Consider the following 21,766-nt stretch of genomic DNA (forward strand, 5'->3'; position numbering starts at 1 on the left):
CCTTCCACCTGGACCAATCTCTACTCACAGCTGTGTTTAATATTGCTTCCCCCTCCTTAGGTATTGGATCCACAGCTTTCCTGTCATTCCCACGGTGCTGGAGGCACCCAGAGGTGCCAGGAACTCTGTCAGCAAAACCCACAGCACCCTAAGGAGAGAAATGGGGGTGAGAAGTCCAAAACAGGGTGCCTGTGTTCTCAATTAACAGGTGGAAATAGGAGCTGAGGTTTTACCCCCATCCTGTCACAGACTCACTGCACAGCAGGGTCCCCCCAGATCTAAAATCAATCTCAGACCTCACCATACCATCACAAGACTCAGTTAATAAATATTAGTGAAATGCAGAGATCCCTGGATGAAAACTGGAGTGGAGTTGTAGACTGCCACGTTTCATTAATTTCTTATTATCTTATAAGGGCTTCACTGGAGCCTAGAGGACTGCATGAATAGTGCATGAATCTGAAGAGTTTTGCTGTCATCCTCACCTTCAGCTTGAAAATGTGACTTGTGGGAGCCCAGACCTGAAGGATGCTTTGGCTGAGGATAGAAAATATGTTCAGGAGATGATCCTGGCTGTTGGAGAGGGCTGGGCTCTCAAGTCTTTTGAAGTTCAGCACAACATAAATAAAACACATTTAATAAAGGGGGGAAACCTTCCTTAAGTTGGAGTGAGCATGCTGGAGTGACACAGGAAGGTGTTGGACTGTGCAGGTAAAGCAGGAATGGTCATGAGCAAGATAGGAGGAGGCAGGAGAGGAAGAATGGTGGCTTTTAGAAGATCACAGAATCATAGAGTCAATAAAGTGGGAAAAGACCATCAAGAGGACATTCCAGCAGTCAGCAGAGCAGCCTCACCCAGCACCTCCAACCACCCCAGCTCCTATTAAAGATTTCTTCTATCTTCTCACTGAGAAAGACAAGGTCCCAGCTACCACAGGAAAAAGCTGAGGTTGGGATTTGCCTCTTCTAGGAAATCTGCTCTGCCTCCAGATCAGATGGGATCTGGTGGGAAAACAGCACTGCCACAACTGGCCATGCATCCCACTGAACAAAAAGTCATCTCTTACTGTGTCACACACGCTTCCCAGCTACTCCTCTAATCTGCACAAGGTAACTCTCAATCATTTATAACCACTTCAACATGTTATTTTAAAGGAAAATTATCTCTCTCTCGCTTAGCTCAGCAGTCTGAAAGTTCATTTGGCTGGAACATGGGAACATCTCTCACCAGGAGAGATAGCAGCAACCGAGTTCTGAAAACAGCATTTTAAATCACCACTGCCATTTATTTTCTACATATAACAGTATTGGTATCAGTTAATCTGCTTTAAACCACAGTGCTACTGCAACATTCACATGGAGAGTGTGAGGAGACAGCCAAAACCCCTCACTTTCCCACCAAATCCAGCACAGCTCTGGTCCCCAAGCCTGCACATACACACGTTCTGTACCCTGTGTGTTTTACAGCTGAAGCCCAAGTGCCTGGAGTGCTGGGTTCCAGCTGACCCAAGCAGGAATGCTGGGCAGTGTGAAAAACACCAGGATACAGATTCCTGGATTTGGCTGTTCTTGGCACTGTATATTTTCTCACCTGTAGTTTTAAAACTCATTTCATTTCTAAATATAATCTGATTCTTACCCCTCTCTGTTCTCAGTCAGTGATCTCAGAATCATGGGGACATAGAACCATAGAATAGTTTCAGTCAGAAGGGACCATAAAGAGCATCTCATTTCAACCCCTGCCACAGGCAGAAACATTTTCCACTATCCCAGGTTGCTCCAAGCCCTATCCAGCCTGGCCCGAAGCATTTCCAGGGATGGGGCTTCCTCAGCTTCTCTGTGCAGCCTGTGTCAACACCTCCAGGCACAGTGAAGATCTCCCTGACATACACTCTAACCCTGCCCTCTGTTATTTCAAAGCCTTTCCCTTCCCTTGCAGCTGCTGGGCTGCACAACCCACAGCTCATCTCCAGCTGCTTCCTGCTAAAACACACAGCAGGAGATGAAGGCAAGCACCAGCCACACAGACTCAGGGTCTGAGGGTGTTTTTCAGGTGCTGCTGGCACTGGGTGGCACATGGTGGCACTGACATCCCAGTTTGAGGCTTGGAGCAGGATCTGGACAAAGGGTACAGCTGGAGGAGCAGGAGATGTTGCCTCCTTGACAGACATCAATATAACTCTCTTTGTGTGCAATGTGCTAATTCCAGGCAGAAATAGGTGTGTATCCTGCTACACAAAGCCCTTGCAGATGTTAATGACTCAAGCATTACAGGGCTGGTCTTGGTTAAAAATCTTTTGATATTGCCTTCCCTCATTTCACTGCCTGCTCCTGCTCAGCACTGGCTTTTGTTTTGGCCCCTTTTTCCATGACAAAGCTTTTGCACTTTAATAAATACAGAGTCTCCTCAGACTGCTGCAGTCCATGAAATACAGACATTGATGAACTTCATATTAGTGACAAGGATAAACCTTTCATTTTTCTACAAGACCAGGGGATCTTACAGCCCTGAAAAATCTGCTGGGTGTCAGCAGCACGCAGCAGAGCTACTCTTCTTCCAACTGGCAGAGAGCACTAAACCCAGAAGCATCCCCTGATGTCACTCACCAGCCTGGCTCTGATGCCAGGCAGAGCCTGAGCCCACCCCAGTGGCTTTGCAGTGACTTTGGCAGTTGGCACAGTTTGCTTTCCCAGCTGACATTGAAATAACTTTGCAGCAAGCAACCACAGACACCCTGTGCTCCATTTACCTCCCCCGAAACAGAAAGACTGTGCAAAGCACTTTTCTCCATCCAAACACATCATGGAGATGCAGTAAGCATCTTTGCTTCCTAATTGAAATCATACATCACTTACTTAAGTGATACTAAATCAGAGGCAAACACCCCTGGCAATTCAAGCATTAATAACCAGTTCCCTGCTCCAAAGACAACAGGTCCTCTGACAACATAACCCTCACAGCTTCCCACAGGGCCAACCCCTACTCTGCTCCTGCCAGCCTGTCCCCACACTGCTGCTGTGCACATTGATCCCATGGATGAGTCTTTCCCTCAGAGGTCATGCATTTTAATTTTAGGTGCCAGGAGAAGGCTGCACTGAGCTGTGCCTCCTGTGGGACGAGGGAAATGGGACAATGACACATCCCTGACTACTCTTCCCAGGAGCTGGGGGCTGCAAGACATCCTCCTGTCAGTGCCAGGGCAGAGCAGGCTGAGGCCACCCCACCCACAGCCTGCCCCAGCAACCTCTCACATAGGGGACAGAGCCATCCCAAGTCCCTGTTCTGTGCAAATCCCAGTCCCACAAGTCATGGAATCACAGGATGGTTTGGATTAGCACTTTAAAGCTTATCTAGTTCCAACCACCCTGCCATGGGCAGGGACACTTTCCATTAGACCAGGTCACATCACTGTAAGGCAACTTTGCCTTCTGGGAGCCATCCAAGAGATTTTTATCCAGGCTGTTCTGAACCACAGCTCTTAGAAACTGAATTTGTTTCATTGTTTTTTAAACACCCAAAAATATTTTATAATGGATTTTTAACTTCACTTGTTGTGAAAGTACTCTTTGTGAGAAGCAGAAACAAGTTCTAATTCACCTTTTAATGTGCAGCTTGGTGCACCTCATGGATCTCTCCTTTAATGGTTCTCCCTCAATTCTCCTTCTGACAGATCCTATTGTATCATATAGAACACATAGAATTAGATCATACAGAATTTAGACCATATAAAATCATAGAATGGTTTGGATTGGAAGGGACCTTAGAGATCACCCAGTTCCAATCCACCTGCCATGGACAGGGATGCCACCCACTAGATCAAATTTCTCAGGCTCCCATCCAAAGCTCCATAGCTTTAAACATGAAGGAAACATCAACTCTCTCCCACAAGAGGATTTTTCATTCCTTTCTCCTTTAATCTCTTTTCATATCCCAGCAAAAAGGAGAACCCTGCACATGGTTAGGAACACAGCTAAGTTAATGTGCAGTTGGCAATTAATTTCAGAAGCCTTTCCTCTTCAAAGAGGTGCAGTCCCCTGCCCAGTCAGCCTCCTTTGACAGAAGCTGCTGAGAGCTGCCAGTGGGAAATGGAGAGCTGGCATCATTGAGCTCTCTCCCCTCCCTCTCTCTTCTATTTAGTTTACCTGTCCTGTGTCATTCTCCTCAGCTCAAACCTCATATCAGTAATAATAATAATAGCTATTGTGAATAATCTCTGTCAATTAACTCATTTACAAGACCATTCAAATGGTCTTGGAGCTGAAATGCAATTTGCTTGTTACTGAGCCCTCTCAACTGTCTTGCCCCTGTGCCAGAGGAAAACCACTTCCAACTTCATCTGTGCTGCAGAAACAAAGCAGTTTTCCCCCACTTTGATTTTCATTTCCCATTCAGCTATTAGAAGAGACCCATTCATCATAGCTATAGGTTTTCCCTCTAAAAACCTTCAGCATTTAAAAGCTTTTGACTGAAATATAACATATTAATGGAAGCTGTGATTGCACAGCCCTCTGCTGACCTTCCATAGGCTGAAATTGCTTATTTTGCTAAATTTATTTGCTACCCATTTATCAATCTAAATCTGAGGCGGTTTTAAAGGTCATAAACCAAACAGCTACTGAAATATGATTAAGGAATATGGAAATAAATTACAAACTCACAATGTTATCCCTTCCTGTGACTTAGTGGCAGAAGCTTGGATGAAGTATCAGAACTTTTTTGACACCTTATGTATTTAGGGATTCATCTGCCTCAGGAAAGTTGCTTGAGCTCTGTTAATTCATAACGTGGTGCTTTGTGCCTACTGAAAGGAGGATTAGAGGGGGCAAGCTCCAGGTCAGAAGCAGACTAAGAAAAGGCTTTAACTGTCCTTAGAGGGGGAAGTCTCTCCCTGATGACCAGGCACATTGTGCTGACAACTTCCTTCCCACTGAATGAGGAGCACAGTTACCATGTGCAGTTACCAGACCACCTCAAAATAATTAATGGAGCTTTAAACTGCCTTAACACTGCAGGATTAGCAGGAAACATGCTGAAGGTTATAGGAAAAAAACGAGCAAATGTTTTTTGTCTGGAGGACAGAAGTAAAGAATCTTCACACAAAGCTTTGAGGCACGTTGAGCAAAGTTGGTTATGGTAAAATAACCAAAACAATTGAGTGGTGAGCACAGCGTGGAGGAGTTGCACACAACTGAAGCTGGGGAGAAGAAGCATGATCCAACTGCCCTGCATGAGCTGCCAGAGGAGCTCTGGAGACAGCATTGGTGCTTAGACAGCACTTTTTTGGGAGTAATTAGATATGAACACAACAGCAGTGGTCTCACCCTTGTCCAGCTGCCATCCAGGTGTTTTCCCTTGGATATTCCACAGACCAGTGCCCTACCACTGGGGAGAGCTTCTTGAGAAGCTGTGAATGTTCTGTCCTGGAGGTGTTCAAGGCTGGGTTGGATGGGTGTTGGACCACCCTGGTCAATGAAAGGTGTCCCTGCAGATGGGAGGGGGTCACAACTGGATGATCCTTAAGGTTCCTTCCAGCCCACACCATTCTGTGATTCTTCCTGGACCAAGGAAGCCTGCTCTCTCTCCAACACATATTAAAAGTAACTGGTAAATCATACAGGCTTAAAAGCAAACTGCCTACTCAGAATGAGGCATTAATTCCTGCATGTCAAAGAAGCAATTTTGACTTCATTACCAGAAGCTTCAGTGAAATGAGTGTTCAGCCACTGGTGAATTTTAGTTCTTGATGAACCTTTAATTGCTTTGCCCAGCAGACATGGGTAAGCACACACAAATGTCTGCGTCCCTACAAAAATCAAACACCACATCCAGAAACAAAATGCCAGTTTTTGCTCAATATCACTTGATTTCCCAGGGAGCATATTGCCATGTAGCAAGAAAGAACTTTGTAGATCAGCTTAAAAAACTCCAAAAAGACAGAGCTCCAGTGCTCTCTGGCAGGAGTATGGCAGGTAGCACTCACAAATGATGCAGCCAGAGGTGCAAAATATGCACAGCTTTGTTCCTGAGCTGCGATCACTTTTAGCTGTTGGTTTTGGAGCCGTTTCTTTTCCCTCTGGTCTAAATTGATTAATGAATAATTAATAAAATAGACGTGCACAGAAGACAGACACTGTTTCATAAAGGCCTCTTTAGAGAACAGTGGGATTGAAGACAAAAATAAGCAAGACAGTAAAAAGGCAAGATGAAAGCAAGCAGCAGCCTTGTATTATAAGTAACAATAAACCTAACAGAGGAACAAAAAGGCAAGTATTGCCTGGTACAGCCCTGCAAGGGGCTACTTAAATGGATTGCTGAAAAAATTAGATGTACCAACATATTACAGCAGCCAGAACTACAGCCTTGCACATTAGACCAGGAATATTAAGATGTACACACAGCAAAGCTTTCTGATTGCTTTATTTCTGGATTGGCTCCAAGGCAAAGAATCCAAAGATAAAATAGAGGGAATGCAAGATGTCTTGCAGCAGTTAAGAGAAATAGCAGGGCTTGTGACTCACTTGGAAAACCCAGCTCTTCTCCTATTGATCTAAAAAAGCAGTTCTGCAAGAGCCAGTGCAGGTCCTGCTTGCATTTAAAAGCCTGAGTTTTGGTAGATTTCTGCTCACCTGCAGCACCCTGCAAGAGAGTCCCTCTCCTCTACTGATTCCCCACTGCTCAGCAAGGACTTGAGGTAATACTTTAGCCTTTCCTTAGTCTAAATCTCTGAAAAGGATTTTCTCTGCTGCCTGTTTGTTTTCACTAATTTTACAGGAATATCATCACTTCAAAGCCTCCACTATCAGAAAATAGGGTTAAAATGAATTAATAGGTTCAAAAGTGGCAAGAAGAAATTATACACCCCCACACAAGCACGAACATTGCAAGCCTGATACCACAAGTGTCATTTCTTTAGAAAACCAAGCTAAGAAACCAAATTGGTGCTTTCTGTGACCTGGATCACTTCTGTCACTTTTAGCCAGTTTTTAATTCTGCACTCTGCAGATTCAAACCATGTAGATGCTATTCTGGGTATAAGGAACTGGAAAGGGACCAGATGTCAGGAAATTGATTGTACTGAGACAGATCCAGAGGAATGCTTCTGTGGATCAGACCCAACTTTCATAGGGTATTTTAGCAATTTCTCCAAATCCAATTAGCAACTGATGTGTAATGCATTGAGAAAGCCTGTGGTTAAAGAGTATATTCCTATTAACACACTTATTACCTGCAGAGTTTGACATGTTGTCAGCTTAAAATCAATTGAAAAAAACCTACATCTTAAATAAGGGTCAAGAAATGGAACGAATAGGCATAAACAGAATTTTACAGCTATCCATAATAGAGTTGCAGCAATAAAAAATGAGTTAGAAAGAATACATAGCCATTCTGAATTATATGATCACAAAATTATGTCTTGATTGACTCTTAGCTTTAATGCTTGCATTGGCTGGCACAGTTGGATCACAGAATTTCCTTTGAATATATTAACATTTATTAAAAAAATGATCCATTTTGAAGTTATGAAATGCCTTTCTAATTTACTGCACTGCCATTTACTGCTAGGGAGCTGACCATTTTTTCCAGACAGACACCCCAGGAGTTCATTCTGGACTGTTATTCATTTGAAGAAAATTAGTTGTTTGAGTTTCAGACTAATGCTGCTAGAGGGCAGCTGGGGAGATAGATGGTGCAAGTTAGGCACCAACATCACACTGGCTGTTAAGGAGAGTTTTGTTTCTTAACAGCAGCTCTATAATGAAAATAAAAACAGGCTACTCCATTGTGAAAGTTGCCTATCAGAAATTATTGCCCAGAGAGGCTGTGGATGCCTCATCCCTAGAGGTGTTCAATGCCAGGTTGGATGGGGCTTTGGAAGGTCTAGTGGAAGGTGTCCCTGACCATAGCAAGGGGTTGGAACGAGAGGAGTTTTAAGGTCCCTTTGTACCCAAACCGTTCTGTGTCACTATGAAATCAGAATGGAACAATTTTAAGTAAGTTTTGAGACAAGCAGCCAGAAACTAGGGCTTAATCCTGATCTCATAGGTTTGAGTCAATGACACATCCAAAATAACCATGTTTTCATTTTGCTGAGCACCTGCTCATGAGCTGCACTGGTCATGGAGCACACTGGGCCTCTGAGTCCTGTCCAACTTGCACAGAATAAAATGAAAACCTACAATCTCCACCCTACCAATCACCTGAGCCTCACCCCATCACTGAGGAGATAAAGAGCTGGACTCACATCCAAGACACCACTGGATGAACTACAAATCTCATAGCCCATAATGGTCCAGGAAAAATGGTCCCCATTCCCTTAATTCAGGCTGATGGACCTGAATTAAGCACCACCACCTTGAGTGGACAGAGGCCAGCTCCCCCACCACCACAAGCACTTCCAGCATCAGAAGAAACTCAGGATTGAAGAAAAGCAGCACCTAAAGCCCAGCCCAAGCCAGCAGTGCCCAGCTTGGCTCTTCCCCAGCCAAAGCCTGCACGCAGGCAGGTCTGCAGAGAAACAACCCTCACATGTGGGTTTGGGGCTCAGCTCAAGGAATGATGGCTCTAAGTCAAGAGCCACACAGTCCATGCTTTTTGATATTTTAAGACCAGAGTTGCAGAAATTGATGAGGCTCCTGACTAATGTGTGTTTATTTGATAATGTACCTTCTTCAAGCCACATCAATTAAACATACAACTTCATAAAATACAAGGTTCCAAGTCAAAAGATCTTCTACCTCACTGCTGAGATTTTCCAGGCTGCCAGCATTTTGATTGCCAAGATCACAGTAGGACTTGAAATAATCAATTATTGACATTGCATTCCAGTGCCTACAATGAAGCTGTTCACTTTGCTGGAGATCTGGCAGCAGGAGAAACACTCAACAGCTCTGTAAAACATCTGGACAGGGAACTCAGCCCACAGCACCCAATTCCAACAGCTGCTGTCCTGGCAGGCTCGACCCTGCTGAGTGGGAGGAGCAGGGCAGTTGTAAGGGAGATGCTCCAACCACGTGTTTGCAGTTTAATAACAGCAAGTGACTTGCGGCACATTTGGCTCCCAGTCATATGCATCCCAGTTGTCTCGTTAAACATTTTGTGTAAGTTTGGAGACTCAGCTTTAGTGAATGTTACTACTAATTGCTTTACTCCTCAGCTGTGCAACAACAAACCACCCTGAAACACAGTTTTATATTAGCACCAGACAGGGATTAACTAATTAGCAAAAAAAAAATCTATTTTCTTGAAATAACATTATAGATATATATCAGCTAGATAAAACTTAAAAGCTATGTCCAAGAAGGACAATCTTTTTCTTTGCTGTTTTTTCTTGGGTATTCCCCACTCACACTTTTTTTTTTCCTCTGCCACATTCAGGCATAATAAATCACTAAAACTGGACACATGTCTAATTAAGTAATGGGATATTATTTAGTCTCATCTTCAGGGATCAAAAAGAAAACTTCCCTACTTCATTACCCATTAACAACAGCAGTTCACTGCTCACCAAATGGGACGTGAGGCCATTTCTGTACCTGTTGGTTTAACCAACAAACTCAAGCAAAGGGCTTGAAAGCTTTTACCTGGAAGAGACCCATGGTTTGCCTTACAATAATTCCACAGTTCAATAACTCAGAGGTGGGAAGGAAAAGGAGAAAGGGTGATAGTGTGGTCCAGACAGGCACTTGCCATGAAGGAGCAGCAATCTTGTCCTGGGGGAGAGCAGGACAGTTCAGTGAGGCAAGAGGGCATCCTTCCAAACGTGGGAGCAAAAGGAGCAAGGAAAAGCTGAGGAGTGATGCTCTAACCTAAAGGGGATTACTCCACAGAGAATGAGAACATGACTGGGTAGTACCATTAACAAGCATCTGTGAGTCTGAAGCTCTCGGACCGCAAAGCCTGAAATCCATGAGCGACTGTTCCCGTGCTCTGAGAGTATTTGGGATTAGGCATGGCCTCTTCATGCATCCTCTCACATTGTTGAGCTGTGAATCCAATTTCACAGACCACACTGACTCTTTGAAAGGAACTTGTCCATATTTTCTTTACAGCAGCCTCTGGACTGATCCATTTGCAACAGCTGTCATTTTGTCTCCTAGATTCATGAGGTTCCGAAATTAGAGCTCAATAAACAAACTAACCCAAATCAAATGCACCTAAAGTGTCTTCCCAAATAGAAGATTATGGAACTCCCTAGCACACATCCATAAGGTTTAAACATCAGGCCTCCTTCACAGGAATACAATCAAAAAGTTCTCCTGGCTGGCAGCAAACTCACCTCTTTGCTGAATTTGATAATACCTGTTCTTTATGCACAGACAGGAGAAGGGTAAAGAATGGTATTATCTCATTACTGATACCAATCACAGTTCAGGCACTAAATCCTGCCTAAGAGAATAGGCTCCAAATATTCATAACTTCTCTTTGCATGAGAAGAAACTATGATTAATCAGCCACATGGAGAGCCACTCTCACTTGATATTCTGGAGAAGACCAGAGCATCCCCTTCTGGTTTCATGACTGAGACCAAAACTATCCAGAATTTCTTTATGATCTTATGAACATTATAAGATCACAGGAAGTATATGGAAATAAACAAAATTTTGTTGTTGTTGTTATTGTTATTACTACTACTGCTTCTATTATTATTTATTCAATGTACCCACAACAAAACAGCTCTCTTGCATTCCAGGCCTTTCCCTTCTGTTTCCTATCTCATCATAAGTGTACGCTTGAGTCCTGTTCTTCCAGGAAGAGCACCAAACCAGTAAAACAAACTGCACCTGTGAACTGAACCAGCAGTGGGACACATATTCCTGACATTCCTAATGTTTGGAAATCTGGTATTTTGGGGGTTTATTTCCCCTAGGATTTAGTTCTCCATTGCTCTGTAATGCTGTGCATGTCAAACACAAGCAAGACAGAAGGGAGGACTCACTACTGCAGCAGCAGCAAAGCCCCAAGACAAATTCAATCCTTTAAAAGTTCCCTTGAGTGCTCACTAATATTCAAGTATCTATCTAGCACCTAGGTTTTGTTAAGTTTTCTGGTAGTGTGGCTTTTGAAGCTATTACTACATGCTGGGGTATGATTAAAATGTTTAGCTTTCCATGGTAACATTACTCATCTATAATCTTGTTTCTTTGTGAGATCTGAGCCAAGGATACCAGTAATTTCTTTTAATAATAAGTCTTCAATAATAACTCTGCCCTTTAAATGCAAAATCTGAGGCAGCACATGATTGACAGATATCATGGCTTTCAGCCAATTAAGTATTCTGAATAGTCAGTCATGGGACATTTTTTTAAAATGGAAATAATTGTAGTTGCCAGACTCCCTGTGGCAGCTCTGCCATTACCAAAATCCCTGGCACAGCCCTGTGGCAGCTGAGCAGTGGAACTGCTCTCCCTCTCTACAGGGGGGCTCACCAGGCCCCCCCCACCTAACTGGAGGTAAATGGAACTCCACCCTCAATTGCACAAAGCACCTGAGCATGCTGGGTTAATTAGTTACAGCAAGGATGATCTTCTAGGCAAGCAATGTGCTATTCCTTGTAAATGATGCTGCCACTGAAGTGTTAATTCCCTTTGAGGATTAAGCTGCCTGGGTATAAATCAGATGCTGCAAAAAATACCAATTGCTGTGCAAAGATCACAGTCAAGAGCAGGAGAGCAAAGTGCTGAATATTCTGCACAACATGGGTAGGCTTGGAACACTTGAGAGGCATCACAGGGATGGGAAAAGAGCAGTTTAACTTAGGGGTTTTTTACAGGGCAGCAGCATGTTCAGTTCATCACAGCTCTGTGTGGAGTTTGGGCCTTTGGACAGAGCTGCAATAAAATTATTTGTAGCAAATTCTAGAACAGCAAAGGCAAGGCACATGGCCACTTTGCAGGTGTCAGAAAGGATGAGCTCTGCTGGGGTTTGTCACAGCTTCAGCCCCACTGCTGTGACTGCTGCTCTTCCACCACAAACACCTTTGTACACCGTCCCACATTCCTGAGTATCTGAAAGCCCACCTCCAGCAGAGATGATTTGTTATGATAAATCTCAACCAAATCAAGCATTTTGCCAAGAGCAGTTGGAAAGCGTCCATGTTTTTATTGCCTGCACATTCTACATATCCCACTGCTACTGTTCAGTAATAAATGTATTCATAGCTCATACCAGCTTCCTACCTCAGATTAAGAGAGAGTTGCAGCTGGAAAAGACACCTGTGTGGACTGGAAAACACATAGCTAATCTAACAGCCTCTTCCCTCTGAAATTCAGGTGCTGTTCACAATTTTGCTGCAAAGCATCTCATCTAGAGCCTCCAGGACAGCTGTAACCTGGAGTAGCCTAAGGCTCTGCAAATCCTTGGGCTGAGCTTTGAACAACAGGCTCCCTGAAAAGAAAAGTGAGCAAAAGGGAAAAACAAAAACAAATTTTAAAAAAAGGACAAAAGCTACATTGTTGGGGAAAAAAGGCTTTACAACCTCTGCAAAACTAAAACAGCTCACTTGGCAATGGAGCCTCAGGAAAGTTTTGGCCGCTGTGCTCAGAAGGAAGTATTTACATCCTTTAGTCACAGGATGCAGGTGGTGATATTCTGGAGATTACAAACAGATTGTAGGCATCTTGCAGCTTTATTGCTGTGTTATTGCAAGGAGATGTAGGCACATGACAGCCTACCTGAGCCCAGCTGGGGCACAGGAGTCAGAAACAACCCCTGAAGGCAGCAGTAGCACTGCCAGGACGGAGCTGTGGTCCAGCCCCCTGACCCTCCTGGGGATCACTCCAGGCTGCAGCACGTGCAGGGCTGGGACCCTGCTGCTTAATGAGGATGTGTGGATCAGCTGCACAGGCAAGGAAAGGCTCATCTTGCAGCTTGGCATCAAATAAAGTACTTGTAGCATCACACTGTTAATGAACACACATCACTGACAGGGCTGCTGCATAATTTATCACCACAAAACCCATCTTTCTCTAGAGTTTTCATAATTCTCATATCTTTATTTATAAAGTGGTAATCTGTCTTAAAGGGGAAAGGCAAAACTTTAAATGTAAGCCCTAAAATGTGGTAAAATAGTGAAATATCTAAGTGGAGAGGAAGGGATTCAGCTACATAATTTTGCACCTTTCAGATGCCACGTGTTCCTGAAATTATGAGTTTGGGGCAGTTACACTCTGCACACAAAATCTAAACCATGGCCTGAGCTTCAGTGATGCAGAAGAGGATGAGTAGGCTCTGCTAGAAGCAACAGGCTTTTGGTGTTTTCAGAAGCAGAAAATATTTGAGGGTTTGGCTTTTTCTTTCCTTTTTTTTAAGAGAATTGATGGTAATAGGAGATGCATTATGTAAATAATTTCTGTAGTGAAGACCTTTATCCAACCAGCAATTTCCACAACATATTGCTGGTATAAAAATCTATAAATGCCCCACTTAGGAAGCAGAAGGAATTGTGACATTCAAATATTCTCACCTGAAGCAAAAAGTCAGTCTTTAGCAGACCAGAAATCCAACAAGCAAATTATGTCCCCAGAGATAGAAAAATATGTTTGAAAAATCTTTTAAGTATCTCAAGAGCAAAGGGTTATTTGAAAACCAACATGTCAGTCAGATATTTTGACATGAACATGCTGGCTCCACCAGCCTCTCTATAGTAAATATTTCAAGATTATCTCTTCTGCAATAGAAAAACTGGCTGCTTGGTTTGAATGCCCTCATCTCTGCTGGGCTCCTCACAGCAAACTAAGGCTCTGCAAGACCAAGCTAGTGGAGCTGTGCATTCCTGGGACTGGGGAGAACATAACCAGCTGAGGGGGTTGATGGCAGTGTGGGGAGATTTGCTGGCGCAGCAGAGAAACCCTCAGAACCAAAGACTTGTGGAGTGTTCATGCAAGATCTACCTGCCTGTCGCCAGCCCTGAACACTGATGTGGCTCCACCTTCCCAAGAAGACTTCCCTCATTTGACAGGGAACATAGCAACTCCTTCCCTCTATCAGCAGGGCTTTTTGAGACCTGCTTTGCAGCAGGTGCCATAAACTTTTAGAGAAGTGGCATATTTTCCTCCTCTCCCAGTTGGCAGCTCCACCCATACCCCAGCAGTGCATCCTTCCTCGAGCCAAGGCATCAGCAAAGAGAGGGGAAGAAATCACATTCCCCCTGCTCTCAACCCAAGGCCAAGCAGCCAAAACTCCCCATGATTTTCTGCATTTGCTCTTCTTTACTTCCCTCACTCAGACAGAACGTTGCCCCTCTGCTCCTCACCCTCTGAGGAGCCTCCTGCAGAAACCACTGACATTAATCTCAGAAGCAATTCAGACAGAGGGGGGAAGAGCTCTGCAAACCCAAACAAGATTGAGACCATCTGGCAAAAAGAAGCAAACCTGTTAAGAGACCACTTTGTCCTTCCTGCAACTTCAGCACAAGCTGTCAGAGGCGTTTCAATAGGAACAGTTTTCCTTTACAGCACACAGTGCTCAGTTTAGTTTAGGCTTTTTTTTCCCTTCAGTATTGTTTTGTTTATTGTACCAAAGCTGGTGGGATTGCTTTTGAAGGAAATGTAATCCAGCCTGGATAGCAGCTTCAGAGCCTGGACCATCATCTCTAAACCTCAGCCCTCAATTACCTAAGCATCTGTTTGCAATTCATTGTAGGGAGGGAATTCAACAGCACTCAAAGCAACAAGAAACTGGACAGAAAGACACAAATTTTTTATCATTCTCTCTGCTGATGCTGTTTCCACTTCTGGATCGTGTTTTGTGTTCTAGGACTGACAAGTTATAGAGAAATAAAGCAGAAAGTTAACCTGAAGGCTTGGTGGGTGCCACCATGATAGTGTTCTTTTTCTTTTAGCAATTCTGATTAACATTTGTTAGGAAATCTATCACCTTAATCTTGGGTAAAGAGGCATGGTAATGGCTGTACCAATTTTAGTGACTACTTTGACTTTTCTATTTAATTTTATTTTTTCCATAGAACATAAAGAGGAATAGTATGAAGGACTGCCAGGTTTCAGAAGCACATCAGAGTCCTCTGAACACTAGCAGAACTCTGCTCTGAGTGCTCCCTGGTGGGAGTTACAATCAATTTTAACAGAAGCTAATTGCTGCTGTAAACATGAAAATGAGTCAGCAATACAGGATTGACTTGAGCCACTCTGGGGCTGGGGTTTCTGAGGACAGGGATGGGACACCTGTTGTTATCTCATTGCAAAGTTTCCATACCTTCTCAGTGATTTCTCATGTGCAGCTCCTCACAGCACAGCCAACAAACTCCAACAACTCCCTCCTCACCTAGCAAACCCACTCTTTTATAGCCCTCATCCTTATTGGACACAGCTGTGGCTTGTTAAGGGCAGGCCTGTTCCTAATCTTTGGTGATCAGTACAGCTGCAGCTCCTCAGGGGTGAGATTGCCTTCTGCACTGTCTTTATTTTCTTACATTCTGTCCCCCCACAGCCACCCTCTGCTGCTCTCAGCTGTTAGGCACAGAATAACTCATCTGTGCATCTTCCACAGACGGAGTTCTCTTGACCCTTGGTGGCTCAAGAGCCATTGGAGAACCCCTCCAATGGTCAAGACTTCAAGAAGGAGGATGACAAACGGATACTGCAGATGATGCACAATTCCCAGTGTTGTTTGTTGGATTGGAGCCTTTTTCAGCGCTGGGCACTTTTCCTTTAGTATTGGGGAAGGGAGGAGGCCTTTACTGCAGATCCCCCCAAATACAGCAGCTGCTGTGCAGCTGAGAATTTTTATGTTTCTCCCAAATGAAGAAATTTCTTTCCTGAGTTTCTAAGACATCTTTGCCCAACATTGCAGGTCCACAAGCATTAGCAATTCCCATATGATGGCTGCACATGTGTGTAATTGGAAGGAGAAATGGCTAAGCAAGTAATTAGGCAGGCAAACTATTTACAGACATAAAATAACCACTTTTCAGACATGGAGTTCAACAAGAACTAGGTATTAGCAGTGTGCATGTAATTAATCAATTACCTGGTGCTTTGCTGATGTATTTCTAAATCTGTATTTGCTCAAGCACGTAGCAATCATTTGTATATTGCCCTGGAAAAGGTTAGGTGCAGTCAGGTAAAATTCATCATATTACAATCCTATAAATAGCAACATTTTTTTCTTTCTAATAATTTCTGCTCCCATGCAGTAACATTTAGGGAGATTGGTATCTTTTTTTTTCTAATGTTTTCCTCTTGCACAATAATAGAAATATATGTTAGGTTGAGGAAATGCATTTATTTTTCCCTGAGTTAAAGAAGAACTGTGTGATTTCAAAGCTGGAGGATATTTTGCTGAGGCCCCCTGGAGTAAAGACAGTTTTTATTCTTATAAATTTATTACAGCTGAGATGGATTAATACATAAGAGCTTCTGATGTTAGAGACACACATTTTTCAGGACAAAACTGAAAAATAAAGGCCTGGGAATGCAGTGTGAGAAGAAGATAGAATCATGTAGACTGGAAAAGACAGTGTAAAATCATTGAGGTCATTATTACAAGGTAAAAAAATGCTGTTCCTTGAATATATTTTTAATAAAATAAAGTGGGGGTTTTTTTAAAGTAAGTAAACACCCCTTAACGCCCCTTCACATCTCGGTTGCTCTGTGGGCTCATGCTGTCTGTTTCACAGTGCCAGATTTGGCCAAAGGAATTGATCCTAACACTCGTTCTTGAACTTATTTTGCACTTTTCCAGCCGTTTGCTGCCTGCCAGGTGCCTTCCATGGTGCAGCCACACTCCCCCCTGCTGGCTGCTCCAAGGGCTGGCCAGCATCAGGGAAAGCTGAGAAAAATAAAATATTTTAATATCTAAGTGATTACTATTTTTCTTCTGGGTATTGCTTCAAGAAAATTTGTCCTCAGCAATGATGGTTTCCAAGACCCAGCATGATAAGCTTGCTCACCAGATAAAATACCTTCCTCTGCCTCACCATTGAGTTCTTTTTGCAATACAACTTTTATTTAATAGTTTTAATGCCTGCTTGCCCAGGCCCAGGCAGGAGCAGGCAGCACTTCAGGCAAGTGCCAGAGATGACAGAAGGATCCTTTTGTTTTCACAACCACTGCCACCAGCAGCAAAATACATCTTGTTTGTGCTGTGATACCCAAAGTATTCCCACTAAAATGAGAAAGGGTGAGCATAGGGTTTTTCTGGGGTTGGAAGATAAATAAAATGCCCAGTTTGCTGTCCTAGTTGTCTTTAACAAGCTCTTCCTGCAGAGCAGTCCAGTGCAGACCAAAGATGATACAGGACATCCTTCTCACAAACTACTCAGCCACAGCAGAGTGCTTCAAATGACACCTCTTCCCCAGTCCCTGAACTGCTCCCTGGGAGTGCCCCTGGATAAACTGCACACCTCATGTTAAGCTGAAATTATAACAAATTGCTCAAAAGAAGGTTGCCTCTCAAAGTGCCCCAAAACATCATGTATCACAGAGCCTTTTTGTCAGCTTGTGGTACAACCCAGCCCAAACTCTCTGTACTCAGGATCAAAGACAGCTTTCCTTCTCTAGGGATCACCTATTCCAATGCAGAGAATCTTTCCCAGGAATGGTACTGAAAATGTGGCATTGCAGCTTGGAAGATTTTAGCTTAATTTCTGCATGATGCCATTATGCCCTTTCCTCCATCCTTTTCCTCCCCAAGCAATGTGGAATATAATTCTCCTTTTCTGAACATCTGGCACTCCAGCTGTTAGGATTCACAGTCAACATGCATTAGAAATTAAAACCTATTCCAGATTAACTGGTAAAATGTGTCAGCTAATACTAAAAGCACCATTTTAGATGTTGAAATAGCTTTGCACCTTTATAAAGGATGATCAGCTGTTCCTTGCCCCAGTCACTGCAACTCAAGAATCTTCACCCTGTTACAATTTGGAAATTTAACTATTAACAATAAGCATGAATTAACCTGAAAAGATACAGCTAAAGTGAGTCAGGGCTTGTTGCAATGGAAAAACTATGTTAAATGGGTACTTTTCAAGTTTTAATTCCTTATCCCCAACTTGCAGAGGGGAAACAATTATGTGGAGAGCATAAACATTTTCCCCAAGGACAAAAAGCACTTCCATCAGTCCTCACAAGCTATCATGTGACCCAGCAAGATGGTGTTGGAGGTGCTGACAAAAATATACAACATAATCCTACTGCCTTGCAGAGCCAGCTGATAATGAGGGTCAGCTTTGTGATCAAATAACACAAGGATCCCCCAATTCATGTAATCTGAATTTGAAATATTTCAGTAGCCTGGATACACCTGAGAAACTTCACTCCAGTTCTTAACCCCATCAACTTCCTTAAATACCAACATTTCAACATTGTTTACAGAATAGTACAGAAGGATCAAATCTGGTTTCATTTAATCTTTCATAAAACATCAATGAGTGCACCTCAATAAGGATAACACGATCTACATATCTTATTTTTAATAAAGATAGGAAATTTCATAGATTAGTGATTTTCAGTGTTAATAACAGGGCAACAGACCTTGTAATTAAAAATAAATTTTAGAAGGTTGCTAAATGATTTTGGTAATGATTTAAGGATCAATTACAGAGGAGATATCATTCTTCTCTTTCTGGCTAGATATATTGGAAACAGTGAAGCTGAGAAGCTCTTGTATTAACCATTTTTTATTACAGCAAGGACATTCATATAGTCTGTATCAGAAAAGTTTAACAAAAACCAGTACAGGGATTTCTCTTTAAAGGACACTTGATGGTTAAAAAAAAAAAAAAAGGTGCAAAATGATGTTGTTAGTTCTGCTGCTTTGTGGAGGCTGGGATATATGGCCTTGAAGATTACTGCTCTATCAGCCTTAACATGAGGATTTAGCACTCCCATAAAGCTACTCAGCCTTGTAGGAACACAAAATGCAGCTTCAGTTTGGATTTGGGACAGGCCAGGGAAGCTGCACAGCCCAGGGGGTGCTGTGGTGTTGCAGACCATGCACACACCAGCATTGCCATGGGGCAGCACCAGCCCTCAGCTTCCCCAGACAATCTGCTCAGGGATGTCCCCACAAGAAAATTTCCACACGCAGAAGAGACCCCAAATCCTCGGTCTGGCTTGTCCTCTCAGCAACAAAAATGATGCTGAGCCTGTAGAAACCATGGCTCACCTGCCCTCTACAGTGTAAATGTTCTTTTTGGCTTTCTGAGACAACTCAGAAACAGCTCTAGAATCACAGAATCCCAGTATGGTTTGAGTTGACAGGGACCTTAAAGATCTTCTAGTTCCAACCTCCCCTGGCATGGGGCAACACAAAGTTATGAGAAACCTTGATGATGGTAATGATGATGTAACTGAAACAAGAAACAAAAATAAGTTTGCTGCTACTGAGCAGAGATCAGCCCCACCTCTGCTCCCAACACTCCTATCACTTGCCTTAAGCCACCTCTGGTGCTGGTCTGGCTGCACAGTGAACTAGCTCAGCACCCTAAAACGACTGAAAATCAGCCCAGGAATAATATTCAAAAGGCAAGTGGAATTTTTTCACCGGGTTAGGAACCCACTTACCTTCCAGAGCAGGCAGCATGGTGAGGCAGGGACAGCAAGAGCCTCCCCTGGGGCTGTCAGGCTCTCAGAGCCCAGGTCCTGGCCAGGGCTGCCCACAGGACCTCCCAGTACACACCTGCAGCCTTCCCTCAGGTGAGGAGCTCCACTAGGAGACCCTGCTCCTCCTTCCCTCCCAGAGCAAGAAGAGCAGCCAGATAACAAGTCCCTCCTATCCCCCCAACCGCAGGAGGCTTCACTGCCTCCAATTTTAGGCAGAAAACTGAAGCCTGAGCAAATACCTGCTGCCAGCCAGGTTCCCCTTTGCTCAGCATGCCAGGTTTCTACCAACAATAAAAGCAAATAAAATCTCTCCCACTGTGGCTCATCACAGGTTTCCTAAACTGACCGTAATTTGGAAAACCCCTGACCAACGTTTTTACTAACAGGAGTCTGTGTTAGAGACACAGAACTCTCTCTCTTCCCTTTCTATTAGTTTTATAGCCTCGAAATTCATTTAAGAGATAGGACATTTTTCACCTCTACCTTGCAAATTAATTTCCCGTAACTCAAAGCACCCTGCTCAGATAAACCCTTCTCTCTTCACCTTGTACACAACTGAGCAGCAGCCAAGGACAGTTGACTTAGGGCTGAATAATATGCACCGGTGCTAAATGAAAATTAAACCATTAATATTTTAAAATACCTGATTTCCTGGATAGTAAAAGTGAAATATATCATTTGTTTAAACTATCCTATTCATTATTTCTTTCCTCATTTCATAACACCCAGCCACTAACAAGAACCTACATAAATAGAGCTTGAACTTTCATCTTGGGAAGTTTAATCTGAAAGCTCTTCAGGAATATTTTATTCCTTTTATCAGAATATTGATGGAAGTCATAATTCACCTTAATGTGAGAAAGTTTCTTTTCTTCACTAAAGAAATTCATCAAGACATTTCTTGTTGGAGAGATGTGACATAAATCCGCTTGCTTTTTCCTCTGCTTGATCTCAGCACTTTATGAATTTTTGATTGCCTGCTCTTAATTTTCCACAAGCAAATTCAATTAAAGAAATTAAAACCCAGTAGTTCAACCCTGATTGCCCCATCAGCAAATGGCTCTTTTATTGCACAGTGGATGACATATGCCACGCTCTCCTGGTGCTGCTGGAAAACCGGATCAGGAAAAACCTTTCCCTCTTTATTGGTGCTATTAGGCAACAGCTATTGACCGCCCAAGCCAATTCAGCAGCACTTCCCTTGCTCAGGCAATAGTCCAAGGGCTATTGAGAATGAAAAAATATCCTTGGAGTAAAAAAGTCAGTCATTGTGTGCGTGTCAAACCTTCCACGTGCACAAGGGCAAGGTCCCTTCTCCCGGGAGAATGACAAACAACTGGGCACAGCCGCGGGCCAGGGTGGAGCTGGGACACTGCCACTGCCAACTTGGCTTCCGGGATCACCTTGCTCCAAAGGCAGCTGCACTCTTGCACTGCAGGGGCTGGACGGCACCGTGCCTCTTCTGGGATACAAACCACGCTGCTCACTGGCCCTGCAGCCCCTGCTGCTGAACGCTGGCCATCAGCAGTGCACAGGCTTCAACACTGACATTATCATGACAGTATCATTTGCTGTCATGCATCCACAAACTTTGTTGTGACCAAACCATCTCCTGGAGCAACTTTCTGCAGTGACTGTCAACCTGACAGACTCACCACAAGTCCTTAAAATAAACTAGTATCCAAAAAGAGCATCTGTTTAGGTAATTCCCCAAACTAAACCCACCATTAAAGATCTTCAAGGATTTCAAATTCATATAAATTCCCTTTGAATTTAAAATCATTCTTATAAGATGCCCTTATTATAATTAGTGAAGAACATAATTTGTAAAAATATTTCTATTTTTAAAAAATATTTATTACTTCTGTAACAGAGGATGTGCACCACAGTAGAGCATACAAAGAACAACTGCTCATCTTAAGTGCCTGTAGTACTTGAGTGAGGCAAATCTGTACTCTGCTAGAGAAGACATATGCAAACCATCATTCCATGACCTCAAACATCACTTACCCCACTCAAAAGGTTTCAGTCCTGGTATGACTTCACGAGCAGAAGGCTCATGATAATGTGATTTTCTCCTCTAAGGTAACCTCATGAAGAGCGTTTTCAGAGAACAGCTCCATGGGCAATTCAGCCAAGGATTGATTTAACACTTGCAGTCCAGCCCAGGGGTCATTAGGCCTAATTACCTAATGAACATCCC

Source organism: Serinus canaria, chromosome 13 (assembly GCF_022539315.1).
Source record: "Serinus canaria isolate serCan28SL12 chromosome 13, serCan2020, whole genome shotgun sequence".
NCBI classification, from domain to species: Eukaryota; Metazoa; Chordata; class Aves; order Passeriformes; family Fringillidae; genus Serinus; species Serinus canaria.